We start from the raw sequence: 14,334 nt of genomic DNA, 5'->3' as shown, positions 1-14,334 counted from the left end.
TGTGACTTTATCTTTGGAGAGTATTGTTACACCTCCATGATCCATATCAGGGCTTTCCTGACTCTGAAAACTGCTTAAAGGTTTATTTCAAATTAAAAACGAAAACCAAATGACAACAGTAGCCACAGGTACCACGTTTCTTTTCAGGGTATGGGGTGGGTAGAGTACACGGGAGCAGGAAGGGAAAGGGCTGAATTTCAAGAGACCCCTCCTGGTCTAATTTACAGAAGGTCCAGAGCAGGAAGAAAACTTTGGGGATATGTAGGGCAGTAACCAGATTCTCTACATCTTTGTTACTCAGAGTGTGGTCTGTGGACCAGCATCAACATTATCACTAGGCAGCTTGTTAGAAATGAGAATCTCAGGTCCCATCCCAGACCTGATGAACCAGTCTGCATATTTTACAAGGTTCCAGGTGACTGGCGTGCACATTCAAGTTTGAGAAACACTGCTCTAATTACCTCTAAGGATGGAACAAAGGTCTCGGCCAGTTTGCAGCAGGAAGGATTCTGGTCAGCTGTAAAGGGAGACTTCCCACCTGGGAGAGGTAGAATCTATATACTGAAGGGCTATAGTGGCACTTCTAGGGAGAGGGAGCGCTCAGACTCTCTGAGATGGTTGGGGACCGTTGGACGGGAAGGCAGAACAGTGGATAAGATCACTTCTTGTGGTGTTCTGAAGTGTCCACTGGCAGCCATCCGGGCACCAGGCTCTGGACGAATGTTTGGTTTGCAGAGGGGAGCCAGACAGGGGCCTTACTCTCATGGAAGTTAGAGGTTGGTGGGGGAACAGGCATGAATCAAGTAATCATTTGAATAAATGTATAATTATAAATGAGAGGAGTTAAAGGCAGGCAACCACTGAAACATACACATAGCTATGAAAGTAAATAAAACTAAATAAAAATAGAAGACCCTATCTCGGGGAAGCTTTTTAGAGGAGGTGACATTTGAGCTAAGCTCTGAAGGATAAATAAGAGTTAACACAAAGATGAGGAACGGCATTCTAGACCAGTGTTTTCCAATAGAAATACAATATGAGCCACTTATTTAACATTTTTCTAACAGCCACATTTAAAGAGTAAAAAGAAACAGGCGAAGCTAATTTTAATTCTATCTTATATTTAACCAAATATATGCAAAATGTTATCTTTTTAACATGTGATCAATATAAAAAATTATTAGTGAGATCTTTTACATTCTTTTTTTAAACTAAGTCTTCAACATTCTGTGCGTATATTTACACTTACAGCGTATCTTAATTCGGACACTAAATTTTCACCAGGAATACTTGATATGTATTTTGATTTAATAAAAATTCATGTTGAAAAGTAGATTCACATACCCAAAGTGTTTAAAGAGTAGGTTAAAATTTTCTGATAACTGAATTGAATATGTTTAAAATTTTTTATTTAATTAATTGAAATGAAATAACATTAATAATTCAGTTCTTCAGTTGCACTGGCCACGTTTCAATTGCTCACTAGCCGTATGTGGCTAGTGGCTACTGTATTGGACAGCATAGTCCTATATAGAGGGCACAGCACATACAAATGTCCTGTGGCAGACAGGAGCTTGGTGTTCAATGAACTGAAAGAAGGCCAATACAGCTGGGAGGCCTGGAGGGCAAGAGAGGTGAGATGTTCCCAGAAAGGTCGCCTAGAGTTGGGTCTTTATTCTCAGAGCCAAGAGAGGCCACTGAAGAGTTTTAAGCAGCCAGCCCACAGGATCAGATTTGCAAAAGGCAAGTCTGATCATGTCGGCCGTTGTATAGAAGACAGATTTTCGGGAAGCTGTTCAGGAGGCTGTTGCTGTCATCCAGGTGAGACGTGTTGCAGGGTTGGACTGGGGTGGTGACAGTGGAAATGGAGAGAAGAGGACACAATCAGAGGTATCTGGAAAATAAAGTTGGCAGAGTTTGGTGATAAACCGGACATGGTAAAGGGGAGAAAGGGAGAGGGAGGTGTCAAGGACAAAGTCCCCATTTCTGGCTTGAACATCCAAACAGGATGGTGCTGTGTTCCGAGATGTGGAACTCATGAGGAAGATCAGTTTGGGAGGAGAAAGAAGACCAAAACTCTGGTTTTGACTGTGTAGAGTTTGAGGTGCCCATGAGACATCCTGGTGACGAGGGTGGGTAGACATTGCGTTGACACAGATACAGGTCTAGAGTGCACAGGGGACGTCTGAGCTGGAATGCCAACTGGCGTAGAGAAGATCACTGGGGCTGTGGGTTGGGAAGAGCCCTGGGTGAAGAGAGGCCTCAGCACCCAGCTCTGGGCCCTCCAAGGATAAAGATCAGATAACAGAGGATCGGTTGGCAGAAGAGTCAGAGAAGGAGCAGGCAAAGGAAAAGCCAAGGGAGTGTCACGTCCCAGAAGCCAGCAAGCAGGAGGGGAGATCAAGAGGACCAAAAGCTGCTAGACGCAAATAAACGAGGCCAGGGAACTGACCGCTGACTTACAACATGTGCACCAGTAGTGGCCTCAGCCAGAGCTGTTTGGAGAAGGTGATGGAGGCAGAATTCAGCACAAGTTCTTTCCAGAAGTTTAGCCGAGAGACAGAGAAGTAAGACAGGGGCTAGAAAGAGATATGGGCTCAAGAGAGTGTCTTTTTTTTTTTTTTTTTTTTTTTTTTAGGTGGGAAAGACTCGAAAATGTTTAAAACCTGCTGGGAAGGGTCCAGTTAAGAGGAAGAGGTTGAACACACAGGAGAGAGAAGGGGAAATCAGTACTGAAAGACTCTGTGGGGAGGGACAGCTCTTATAGGAACAAAGAGACGGTGGTGCCGGAGAGGGAAGGCTGGGAGGTTTGGAAGTGGGGAATCTCAGGTCTGTGCACCTGACACATTGTGAGGCTCGACCCACCCATACCTCTGAGCCCCTTCGCTGCTGGTCAGGAGCCTGGGCGGTCATGGGCTGGCTCCGGCCTCTCCCCTAACCCCTTACTTTGCCTCCTCTCTCTGCCCCGGCTCTGTCTTTGCCAGTCTCTCTAGCCCTATGCATCGTCCATCTCTGATTTGGTCTCTCTGCCTTTGCCCCTACCTGTTTCTCTGACTCTGTCCCTTCTCTGTCCCACTTTTTGTCACCGTGTCTTTCTCTGTTCCCACCTCATCAGCCCCTGGCTCTGTCTGTGTGTGCCGTTGTTTCTCTGTTTTTCTGTCTTTGTCTGGGTATCAGGCCCTGCGTGTCTTGGCTGTCTCTGGCTCTGATTTGTCCCCATCTCCCAGAAGCTCAGGTCCTTGCTACTTGAAGGGTGGCCATGGGTCAGCAATTTCAGCCTCATCTGAAAGTTTGCTAAAAATACAGACTCTTAGGCCCCTCCCAGACCTAGAAATCGGAATCTGCCTTGTAACAGATCCCCCAGGTAATTCACGTGCATGCTAAACGTTTCAGAAGCACTGCCCTCAGCTTTCCTCTAAAACATCAAAGCCAAAACCCAGAATCTTAGAATCAGAGTGAGCTGGATCTTCCTGTATCTCCTGCATCATCTGGGTGATGCTGAGGCATTCCGCTTCTCCGCATCCCTCCTAAAGCCGCTCTTGATGCTTTAGGCAATTAAGGGAGGGAACTTAATAGGAGCTCCAGGGGGTCCTGAGCTTCCACATCTGCAGAATTACTGGTGGGAGGGAATTCTCCTGGTACGGATATACTGGTGCATCCAGGTACAATTCCAGTGTGTCCTTGCAAACATTCCCACCTGGATCTACCCCCATCTGTCTCACTCTGTCCTTTCAAGACTAACAATGCTTTTTTTGAGCTGGAGGTAGGGTATGGGTATCAAGATGGGGGGGGGGGGCAGTTACCTGCTCGCAGCCTTAGAAGCAGCCCACCTGAGGCCAGAGACCATAGGTTGGATGAGAAGTCACACTTTGTGATTTTCAGAGTGAGGGTGTGCTGGAGAGAGGAGTCATGTCAGGATTCCTAACCCTGGGACTTCCCTGGCGGTCCAGTGGTTAAGAATTGGCCTTCCAATGCAGGGGAGGTGGGTTTGATCCCTGGTCGGGGAAATAAGATCCCACATGCCACGGGGCAACTAATCCCCTGTGCTGAGGGGCAACTAAGCCCATGTGCCCCAACTACTGATGCCGCACGCCACAACTAGAGAGCCAGTGCTCTGGAACTAGAGAGAAGCCCACACATCACAACGAAGATCCCACATGCTGCAACTAAGACCCAACGCAGCCGAATAAATAAATATTTAAAAAGAGAAAAAGATTCCTAACCCTACTCCCAGGTTTAGGCAACAATAGCATGTGATGTGTATACTGCTGTTATCTGGCCACAGTGTCATTTGGAAAATGTTAAGTTTTTCCTCTACAGGGTCGCAGACTCCCTCAGACTAACACATTTCTGGCCACCTTACCCAGTGCCAGCTCTGGTATGTTTCAGATCAATCCTCCAGAGAATGCATTTGTTTTCCATTTCAGTATTTCAGGTGATGGGATTGTGTTTTCTGAGTTTGTTTTTTTAAGTAAGTTCCCCCCGCTCCACACCGGTTTGTTTGGTTTGGTTTGGTTTGGAAGGACAGAGAGAATTTAGGAAAAGGGTCAGCTTCCTGGGCCCCAATTCAAGTCCCTGACACAGGGCCAGTAATCCAGGTGCTGGCTTTTTTTTTGCCCCTGATTCCAGCTGTGGTCCAGATTAGATTTAAACGTTGAAAACCCTCATGAACGGTGGTAAGGAAGGAGAAAACAACCAGAGAGAACAGGTCCCATTTTTGAAGGATTAAATGCATTCATTGCAAAGGGACTCGAGTGCTGCCTGGCTAGTAAAAGTGAGCCGGAACAAAAGCCTAGTTACAGCGGTGTAGAGAAAATCTGGAGATTAGGTGCCTCAGGGGTTGCTGAGACGGAGCATACCAGAGTTGGGTGCACCTGCTTTGGTGTGGCGTCCCTCCCGGCTCTCCCTAGGGAAAGAGCTGACACAGGGTGAAGAATAAACAGGTTTTGCCTGGAGCCTTGCTTGGCTTCAGCATCAAATAGACCCTGGGTCAGCAGCCCTGATGGGGAGGGTGGGAGAGCCGCTCAACCTGGGTCCCTACCTTTCTCTCCCACCTCTAGCCTACCAGGTTAGTGGGGAGGAGGACGAGAGACCCAGGCCAGTGGTTGGAGAAGGTGGCTTGGGTCCTACCCTAGAGCCTTCCAGAGCTTAAGTAGGAAATTGCGAAACAGGGCTACATTTTTAAAGAGAAAGTATGTGAAATATGGTTCCTCCCTCGCCTGTTCACTCTCCCGGAGCTTGGTGCAGGGTGGTGGGTGAGATGGATTCCTGGCTGGACTCAGTCCTGTGCGGGAAAGAGGGCAGAGCCAAGCCCCCCAAGGGCCCCTCAGGCCAGGCCACAGCAGCTGCCAGCCTTTGGTTATTGATTATTGTTATTGGGAGGCACTTTTTCCATCTGCAGAGCATCAGCCTGGCCCATGGAGAAGGCCGGCTCCTTCCTCTGGCTGAGTTTCATCTCCTGAAAGGGCTGGCTTCTGAGGGCTCCCTCTGCAACCCAATATGTACCATGGGCTGCTGATTAAGTACTTGGAATGTCTTCAGGTCGAGCCAGGCCTGTCCATAAAATGGGAGGCATTTTGGCAGTTCCAAGGCCCCTGGCACCCAGTCTTGGCACTGGCCCTGCTGTCTTCTTCTAGGAGCTGGGGTGGGCCTCCCGCCAGCATGCTTCCCTGGGAAACATCGAAGTGAGTTAAAGTCAACAATGAGTTCATCTCCAAAAGGAATAAGCCGGCAGCCTTCAGGGCAGGGGAACTGGAAAAGGGGGAACAGGGATTCGGGGGCAGTGGAGGGGGTTAAGTGATGCTGGAACAGCCAGACCAGATCCAAGCCTGTCAAACAAGCTGGCAGCTCAAGGAATAAAGAAAAGTGCTCTCCCAGGCCAGTGCTGGATGGCTCCCTTGGCAATGGTGGTGACAATGAGGGTGTCACAATCCCAGGGACCATGAGAAGTGTACTTTCAAGGATTGGGAGCTGGAGCAAGACACTGACTTGGAGAGAAGCTGGGGTAGTTGAGTTGATGGCCCCTTGAGCTCTGGCTCTGCTGGGCCCCAGGGCTGCCTGGAGGGCACGTGCCGATGGCCATGTGGGCTGTTGAACCCACTGTCTCATCTTGCAGGATTCAAAGGGGGAGGACTCGGCTGTCAAGGCCAAGAGAGGAGCAGGCTTGTGATTGCAGAACCCAGCATCTTCATCTGAACATCTCTATCGTTACATTCATCTTTGAGGGCTTGACATTTGGATAATCGTTCCTGGTTTGGGCCAGTGTGTCATTTCTGTGCTCTTCACCTGGGGCATGAGGAAACCACATCCTAAATGGCATTGGACTGCTCTCTACTCATTTGATCTGATGCGCCATGGGGCCGGGGAACCAAAGGCAGAGCAAAGCCCAAAGTGAGCCGTACTCTGGGACTGGCCTGAAGCTGGAGCCACCTCTCTTTGACCACCAAGTGGAATCCTGGCCTCTCCAGCCACCTTTCAAAGGCTGGGCTCCACACGGAAGGAGGGGAGCAGACAGAAAAGCATGATGATGGCCCATCAACTGCTTGTGCCGGTTGAGATACACAGAAAACCCATCTGGTTCAGACTTCGGATCTGACCCAGGGGCTGGGAGACCGGCAACAACTGCCTTGAATATGTACTTGGCCTGTCTCCCAAGGGCAGAACCATTGCTGAAGACTGTGTTTGATTTCTCCCATGCCCTCACATCCATTCTCACAAGGTATTTTATTGTATGAGGTATTTGTCGACCATGCATATTTACAATTCTTTTCCCACCACCAAACCAACAAAATGTCCATGGACATTGCATCTCAATTTCTCAGAAACACATTCTCTTTGCATTCCCATGGCTTCCCCTCTCCCCATTTCTCTCTTCTTCTAAAAAACCTGCTTCACCCTGTTGGTGCTTCTGATTCCTCTCCATGTGGACCAACTTTAATGTTTCTGCTCCCCCCAGAGCTTTTCCAGCCCCCTCCCACCACCATCCTGTGTCTTTCTTTCCTTTCGATGTGCAGCGCCAGGTCCCTCACAGCCAGGCCTTGCTCAGTACATATGTCCCCTGTATTTTCCACCACTTGCATTTGTCTTTTGTTATTGCGGGCTACATGTTTGTCAAGTGAATGCAAAAAAGTGAATGAATGAAAAAGTCTCGCTTGAATGTGTTTACTCTCATATTATTCCTGGAGATCGTAGCTACTGATAAGGCTTACTCCTTTTTCCTTCTGGGAGTAAAAATAAGGCCAGCATCAAAGTTCATTAGGGCACTGGACCAAGAGCAACCTGACCTTGATCTCTTTGTTATTGGCCACCACTGGTTGTGGCAACCCAGCTTACCAGAGTCACTTCCCTCCACTCCCATCCCCCATCCCATCTACTCTTCTGCCCAGAACTACTCAATGGTGCCCAGTACCAATGAACTTTCAAATGTCAGTGCCTTTGTCCATGCTGTTCCCTCCCCCTAAAATGTTCTTCCTCCATGCTCTCATCTGTGGAGCTACTCATATTTCATCCCCAGATTGAATCTGTATGTGAAGGTGCTCCCCTCCCTCTGTGTTTCTATGGACTGTCTATACACCTTTATCACATCTAAGTGTCCCCAGCCCAACGTCAGCTCCTGAAAGCAGAGACTGTGGGATTCATTCTTGCATTTCCTGTCCTTTCCCAAGTCTCACGAAGCTGCGAAGCTACGGTTATAGTTGGAGACACACTTAACAATGGCCAACATCTATATAGCACTTACACTATCCTAAGCCCTTTACTTGCATTGCCTCACTTCATCCTCAACACAGCTCTGTGACATGGGTACTTTTGTTATGCCCATTTTTCAGATGAGAAAACTGAGGCACGAAGAGGTAAAGGGAAGTGAGCAGGGACACACAGCTTATAAACAGTGGAGCCAGGACTTGAACTTAGGGAGTTTGGCTGCACTACCGCCGAGCTGTGTAAAAACTCACATTTTGCATGTCCTTTTCCCCACCAGCGTACCATGACACCCAGCCTGTTCAGGTCTCACTTGTTTATCAAGAAGAGGAGGAGGATCCAGGGCATGGATCATACGTGCTCACAAATAACGCCATAGGGTCCTCACGGGCACCCACCAGGCCCTGCCTCTCCCCTCCAGACCCTCATCAGTCATTGCTGTGAAGCTGCTCAAGGCCACCTTACCACTGCATGGCTGCCGGTATATGCACCAGCCTTGGGCCCCGGGGGGCTGCCTCAGGATGCTCCTGAAGCTGCCTACCCTGGGTGCAGACCTTGAAGATCCCAATGCACCTACACCTCCTTGGGCAAAGCTGAAATTCTTCGCCTCAAGATCACCAAAGCCCATCTCACAAAGACTCTGGACAAAGGGGCTCTTTGGATTTCTGCCTGAAGCTCCCTTCTCCTTTGGGCTCCAAAAAAAAAAAAAAAATCCTTGGCCAGTGTCCCTCTTCCCAGACCCCTTTTCTCCTCCATGCAGGCTCCCTGCGCACCCCTCCCCATGAAATGTAAACCTCTGCAGAGAGCCCCCTGCTGGTCCACTAAAGCATCAGCTACACTGAGATGTGTAGGGACCCCCATCTTTTGACTTCCCAGGGCAGAGAAAAATAACTGTAATTCCATGTTGAGACTGGCAACCTTCACTCTCAAAGGGCAATGGCAACCGACCACTCTAGTCGGTTACATGCCTGTTCAATGCGCGGAACACACACCAGAGCCCCAGGACTGGGTCATGGCCAAGCTTTCTCTGTAAAGGGCCAGGGAGTAAGTATTTTAGGCTTTGCAGGGCAGCTCTTCATCTCTGCCATTGTAGTGCCAAAGCTGTCGTGGACCGTTTGTAAACAAACGGGGTGGCTGTGTTCCAATAAAACTGTATTTATGAACTCTGAAATTTGCATTTCTTATCAGCTTCAGGTGTTACAACATATTATTCTTATTTTTATTTTTTTCTACCATTTAAAAGTGTGAAGACCATTCTTAGCTCATGAGCCCTATAAAAACAGGTGGCTAGTGGGATTTGGTGGGAGGGCTGTAGTTTGCCTACCCCTGCCCTCAGAAATAAGCTACTTGGTTTACGCCTGGTGCACTGATGAGGTAAGGGAGGGGGAACACAGCAGAAATCTGAGTCCCCAGGTCCTGGGCACAGTGGCCAAGCATCCTAGGGATTTGCCCAGCTCTGGCTAGCAGCGAAACTGACAGCTCTAAAGTCTCTCAACTAGACGTTTAAAGCATCTAGAAGATTACTCCAACCTGGTTACACAGTGAGTTGGAAGGATTGCTTTTTCCTGAGATGAGGGAGTTGGCAGATTTGTCTTTTTCTAATCAAGGCTCTAAAAAAATACAGAAATCAAGGGTTTGACCACTTCTTCCTCTGCTGCTTGAGAAGGTATTTGTCCTAACTTTCTTCCATACCTCAGGCTGGGTCTCTCTCTTGGAAGTAAGATTTTGTTCCCAGTCTAGACTAGAGCAGACAAAGGAGCAAGAGGGATACAGGAGGCCAAGGAAAATCTCAGCGTCTTGTTGGGCAGAAGCTGCCCCTAGGGCAAGGCTGACCTTCTGACAGACAGAGGTCCCCCTGACACATTGGTTTCAGGAGTTGAGTTCAGATTCTTTATGTGACATTATTCTTCTGGAAACAATCTAAGGTACCTGGTCAACATTTTTAAAAAGTGTTTCCCTAAGGAAAAGGGGGTGGTGGGCAGGAGAGGAGGGGGTAAAGAATTACACAGAGATTCAGTCTAATGGCTTAAAAATCAAAAGGATCATTGGACAGATAGCTATCAAGTGTAACAGGAAACACACTGATCCTGGGGAGATGACTTAATATGGGCCCTCCAGCCTCCTTGGAGCTTAAACACTTATCTACGATTTGGAATTATCCTTCAAATTCCCACATCAGTGTGTGTTCTGGATTCACTTCTCAGGACGCAGCCAGCAATCTTGAGTTATCTAAACCAGTTGGAAAATTAGAGGCCATTAATAGCAGCTCATAAAATTGCTTCTCAGATTTTCTTAAGCGGAATATGCTGAGGACCACAGGGATTCGGTGATAGGAAGGAGGAAAATGCTGCTAGTTATTTTTCCAAAGCTTAATCTGGGGATCTTTTTTTTTATATATATATTTTTTTTTAATTAATTTATTTATTTATTTATTTTTCGCTGTGTTGGGCCTTCGTTTTCTATGCGAGGGCTTCCTCTAGCTGCGGCGAGCGGGGGTGAACTCTTCATGAGCGAGGGGGAACTCCTCATCGCGGTGCGCGGGCCTCTCACTATCGCGGCCTCTCCCGTGGCGGACCACAAGCTCCAGACGCGCAGGCTCAGTAGCTGTGGCTCACGGGCCTAGATGCTCCGCGGCATGTGGGATCTTCCCAGACCAGGGCTCGAACCTGTATGCCCTGCATTGGCAAGCAGACTCTCAACCAGTGTGCCACCAGGGAAGCCCCTGGGGATCTTTTTGAAGAGCTCCTTACCCAGCAATGAGGTGAATGCCAAGACCAAGATAGACTCTGTTTTTCCCACTTAGAAGTGGTGACCAGATACAGCATCCGTGAAGAGAAGTTTCTTGGGGTTCCCAGGGGTGAATCTCTCAGCTTTTGATTGCTCTCCATAGCCACCCAGCCCATCAGCTTGCTATAAGCTTGTCTAAAACTTCCCTGGCATCCTAGGTTGAAAACTGAGGGCAGTTTGGTCCATGAAGCTCCAGTTGAACACACCTTATTTTTTTGTATCCCCTTGTTGAGGTTATCTGAACAAGGACTGTCTCTTTTTGTTTTCTACAAATGTAACAAAACTCTAAAAACGTATTCCGAGTGCTTCTCTGTTCTTCCAGGATCCTGGAGCCTCTGCACGGGGACTGGTAACTATTTCACACGGAGAAACAGCCAGTCCAGGGGCCCAACTCTTGGCCCCAGCAGGCAGGGGTCACTTCATCAGTACTTGCCAGAGAGACACGGGAAACTGAATAGAGAAGGCTCTGCTCTCAGTTCAACCGGGAAGGCTAAGCCAACAAGCTGGCACTAACTGAGAGCAAATGGCCCTACAATGAATCATTGCCAAAGGATAACGACCCTCAGGCTGCAGCATAAATATCAAGGCATTTGGGGCAGAGCCAAGACATATACTTTTAGAGTGCACAAGACACTGCCGCAGCCTTCCTCACCCTGGCTCTGCTGAGAAAAAAAGAGAGGATCTAAGATAGGTGGGAAAGGAGCTGGGTCTTACCAGGACTGCCTTCTAGTCAGCTCATCAGAAAGCCTCAGGGGGACTTTGGGGAAAGACTTTGTTTTTCAGATCTCAAACTTCTGTGTACCCAGGAATCATTTGAGAAGTTCTTTAAAATGTATATTATCTGGGCCCCACCTCCAGAGGGCCAGATTTCAGTAGCTCTTGGGTGAAGCTCAAGAGCGCAGTTTTTAGAGTTGCCATATGATCCAGCAATCCCACTCCTGAGCATGTATCTGCAGAAAACTATAATTAAAAAAGATACATGCAACTCTGTGTTCATAACAGCACTATTCACAATAGCCAAGACATGTAAACAACTTACATGTCCATCAACAGATGAATGGATAAAGAAGATGTGGTACATATACACAGTGGAATATTACTCAGCCATAAAAAGAATGAAATAATGCCATTTGCAGCAACATGGGTGGACCTAGAGATTATCATACTAAGTGAAGTGGATCCGAAAAAGACAAATACCATATGATATCACTTATATGTGGAATCTAAAATGTGACACAAATGAACTTATCTACAAAACAGAAACAGACTCACAGACACAGAGAACAGACGTGTGGTTACGGGGTGGGGTGTGGGGTGGGGGAGGGAAGGACTGGGAGTTTGGGATTAGCAGATGCAAAGTATTACATACAGAATGGATAAACAACGAGGTCCTACTGGATAGCACAGGGAACTATATTCAATATCCTGTGATAAGCCATAATGGAAAATAATATAAAAAAAGAATGTCTGCCTATGTATAACCAAATCGCTTTGCTGTACAGCAGAAATTAACACAACATTGTAAATCAACTGTACTTCAATTTTAAAAAAAGTCTGCATTTTTTACCAACTCCCCCAAGTGTTTCTGATGCTGATGGTCTTCCGATCACACTTTGAAAAAACGCCTATTTAGAAGCTGCTGCTACTTGTCTATTAGATCCCAATGAAAAAGTTTTTGCAGAATGAAGAAGGAAGTGAGGTCAAGATTCTCTGCTTCCCGTGAAAACACCAGTTCATTCTTTCCTATCAGAACTTGGCACAACGTTTGGCATTTTGAACCACCTTTCTGCTCTATTCCTGTTGGGATCTTCCCATTCACACACACCTGTGCTTACTAGCAGCAAGATTCCAGGGAGTGAGAAGCTAACCCTGGGTCTGGAGGAAAAGAGAAAGCATCCCATCTATATGGTGTGTACTGGGTGTACAATGCTTTCATGTACCATAATTCATATGACCACACTGCAGTCTTTCCAGGTAGTTAAATTAATATGTCAGTTTTAAAGCTGAGAAATTATAGGCCTGGAGGTATGTCATGCCTCCTCTGGTCACCATGACTTGAGGAAGGATATATGTGAAAAATATATTACACATGTGGTAAGCAGGGCAGGCAAACCAAACCAATAACTTTAGCTTGACTTTCCTTGATGAGGCTTTTTATCTGCTGGTGAACTGAGGTTGGTTGTTGGGATCAGCAAATACTGCTGTAAAAGAATTGATGGATCACGTTATAAAAATAGATGGAAAGTTCGTATGTTAAACACAAGCTGAGTATGAGAACAGGAGAGAAACAACCCGCCATATCATCTGGGAAAATGAAACTCCTTGGCAAGACTTCACAACAGCCTGATTCAAAATTTCATAATGAAATTATGTCACTGATCAAAGCCTGAATGAGCTCATGGGCTGATTTTTGCCATTCGTGTTTATTCTGGTTTGAACCAAATTGAGGCATCAGAAATACATTATCCTAGTCTATTCTCCGGAAGTGGGCTATGGCACCCTTGTTTGGGGGACCAAAGGGACAGAGTGAAGCAGAAGAGGACACCTTTGGATCCTCACTGGGTGTGAAGTTGCTTCTGGTCAGCTCTGAGAGACTTCCTCAAACACCATGTCAGGGTCAAGGGCGTTCAAGCAAACTTGTGTTTAAGCTCATGATACTTGCCCTGGGGGCAATAAAAGTGAGTCTCAAGGGACCGAAGGTGTTTCCCGCTCTTGTCTAGGACACGGCCTGGTTTTGCTCTAGAAAGATTGTTTTGGGGTTTGTTTGTTTCAGACTCAGAGAGATAAAGACCCAATCATCCCTCCCACAATTAGAGGACCTCACTTTATACCAAGTTGCTTGTTTTTATGGAACAAGCTACCCCACCCAGGATCCACCTTCTTCTGGCCTAACCACCTCTTCTCTGACCTAACTGGAAGGCACAGTGATGGACACTTCCTGACAACTTGAAGTGCCAAAAAAAGAGGGAGTCTTCTTGGTTGAAACACAGACATCCAGAGACTTGACTTTGGCTAGTAAAAACAGAAACTGCTGGGTCTTACTACCCTCATTCCCCCTCAGGAATGCAGAGACATTCCCATCTGCTACTCACTAAATGTATCCTCCTAAAACTCATGTATGGAAATTCTAATCCCTGATGTGATGGTATGTGTGTGTGTGTGTTGGGGGGGGGGGAGAGATGATTAGGTTTAGATGAGGTCATGAGGATGGAGTCCCCATGATGGGATTAGTGCCCTTATGGGAAGAGGAAGACACCAGAGCCCTCCCGCTTTCTCCAGCATGTGAGGACACAGTGAGAAGACAGCTGTCTACAAACCAGGAAGAGAATTTTCACTAGGAAGCCAACCATATGGGCACCCTGACCATGGACTTCCCAGCCTCCAGAATTGTGAGAAATCAATGTTTGTGGTTTAAGCCACTCAGTCTATGGTATTTTCTACAGCAGCCCCAGGTAAGACACCATCTATTCATTCCTTCATTCAGTGAATATTTATTTAGTCCTTACTATGTTTAGTAGTAAGGACTTAGCCCTTACTAAGTGCTTTTTGAAGTCTTGAAGACACAGTGGTGAACAAACTTTCAAGGTCCCTGCTCTCAAGAAGCTTACATTCTAGTTTTGGGGGAAGCAGCTGATAAACTTGTAAATAACATAATTTCAGCTAGTAATAAATGCCATGAAGTAAATAAAACAGAATACTGTAACAGAGTAACTGCAAAAGAATGGGAGATTGTGATTTAGACAGATTAGACAGGAAAGACTTCCCCCAGGAGGAAGGGTTGCTGGGTAAAATACAGGATGCCCAATCAAATTTGAATTTCACATAAACAATGAATTTTTTTTAGTATAA

Source organism: Eschrichtius robustus, chromosome 3 (genome assembly GCF_028021215.1).
Source record: "Eschrichtius robustus isolate mEscRob2 chromosome 3, mEscRob2.pri, whole genome shotgun sequence".
NCBI lineage: Eukaryota > Metazoa > Chordata > Mammalia > Artiodactyla > Eschrichtiidae > Eschrichtius > Eschrichtius robustus.
This window is presented reverse-complemented; position numbering follows the sequence as displayed.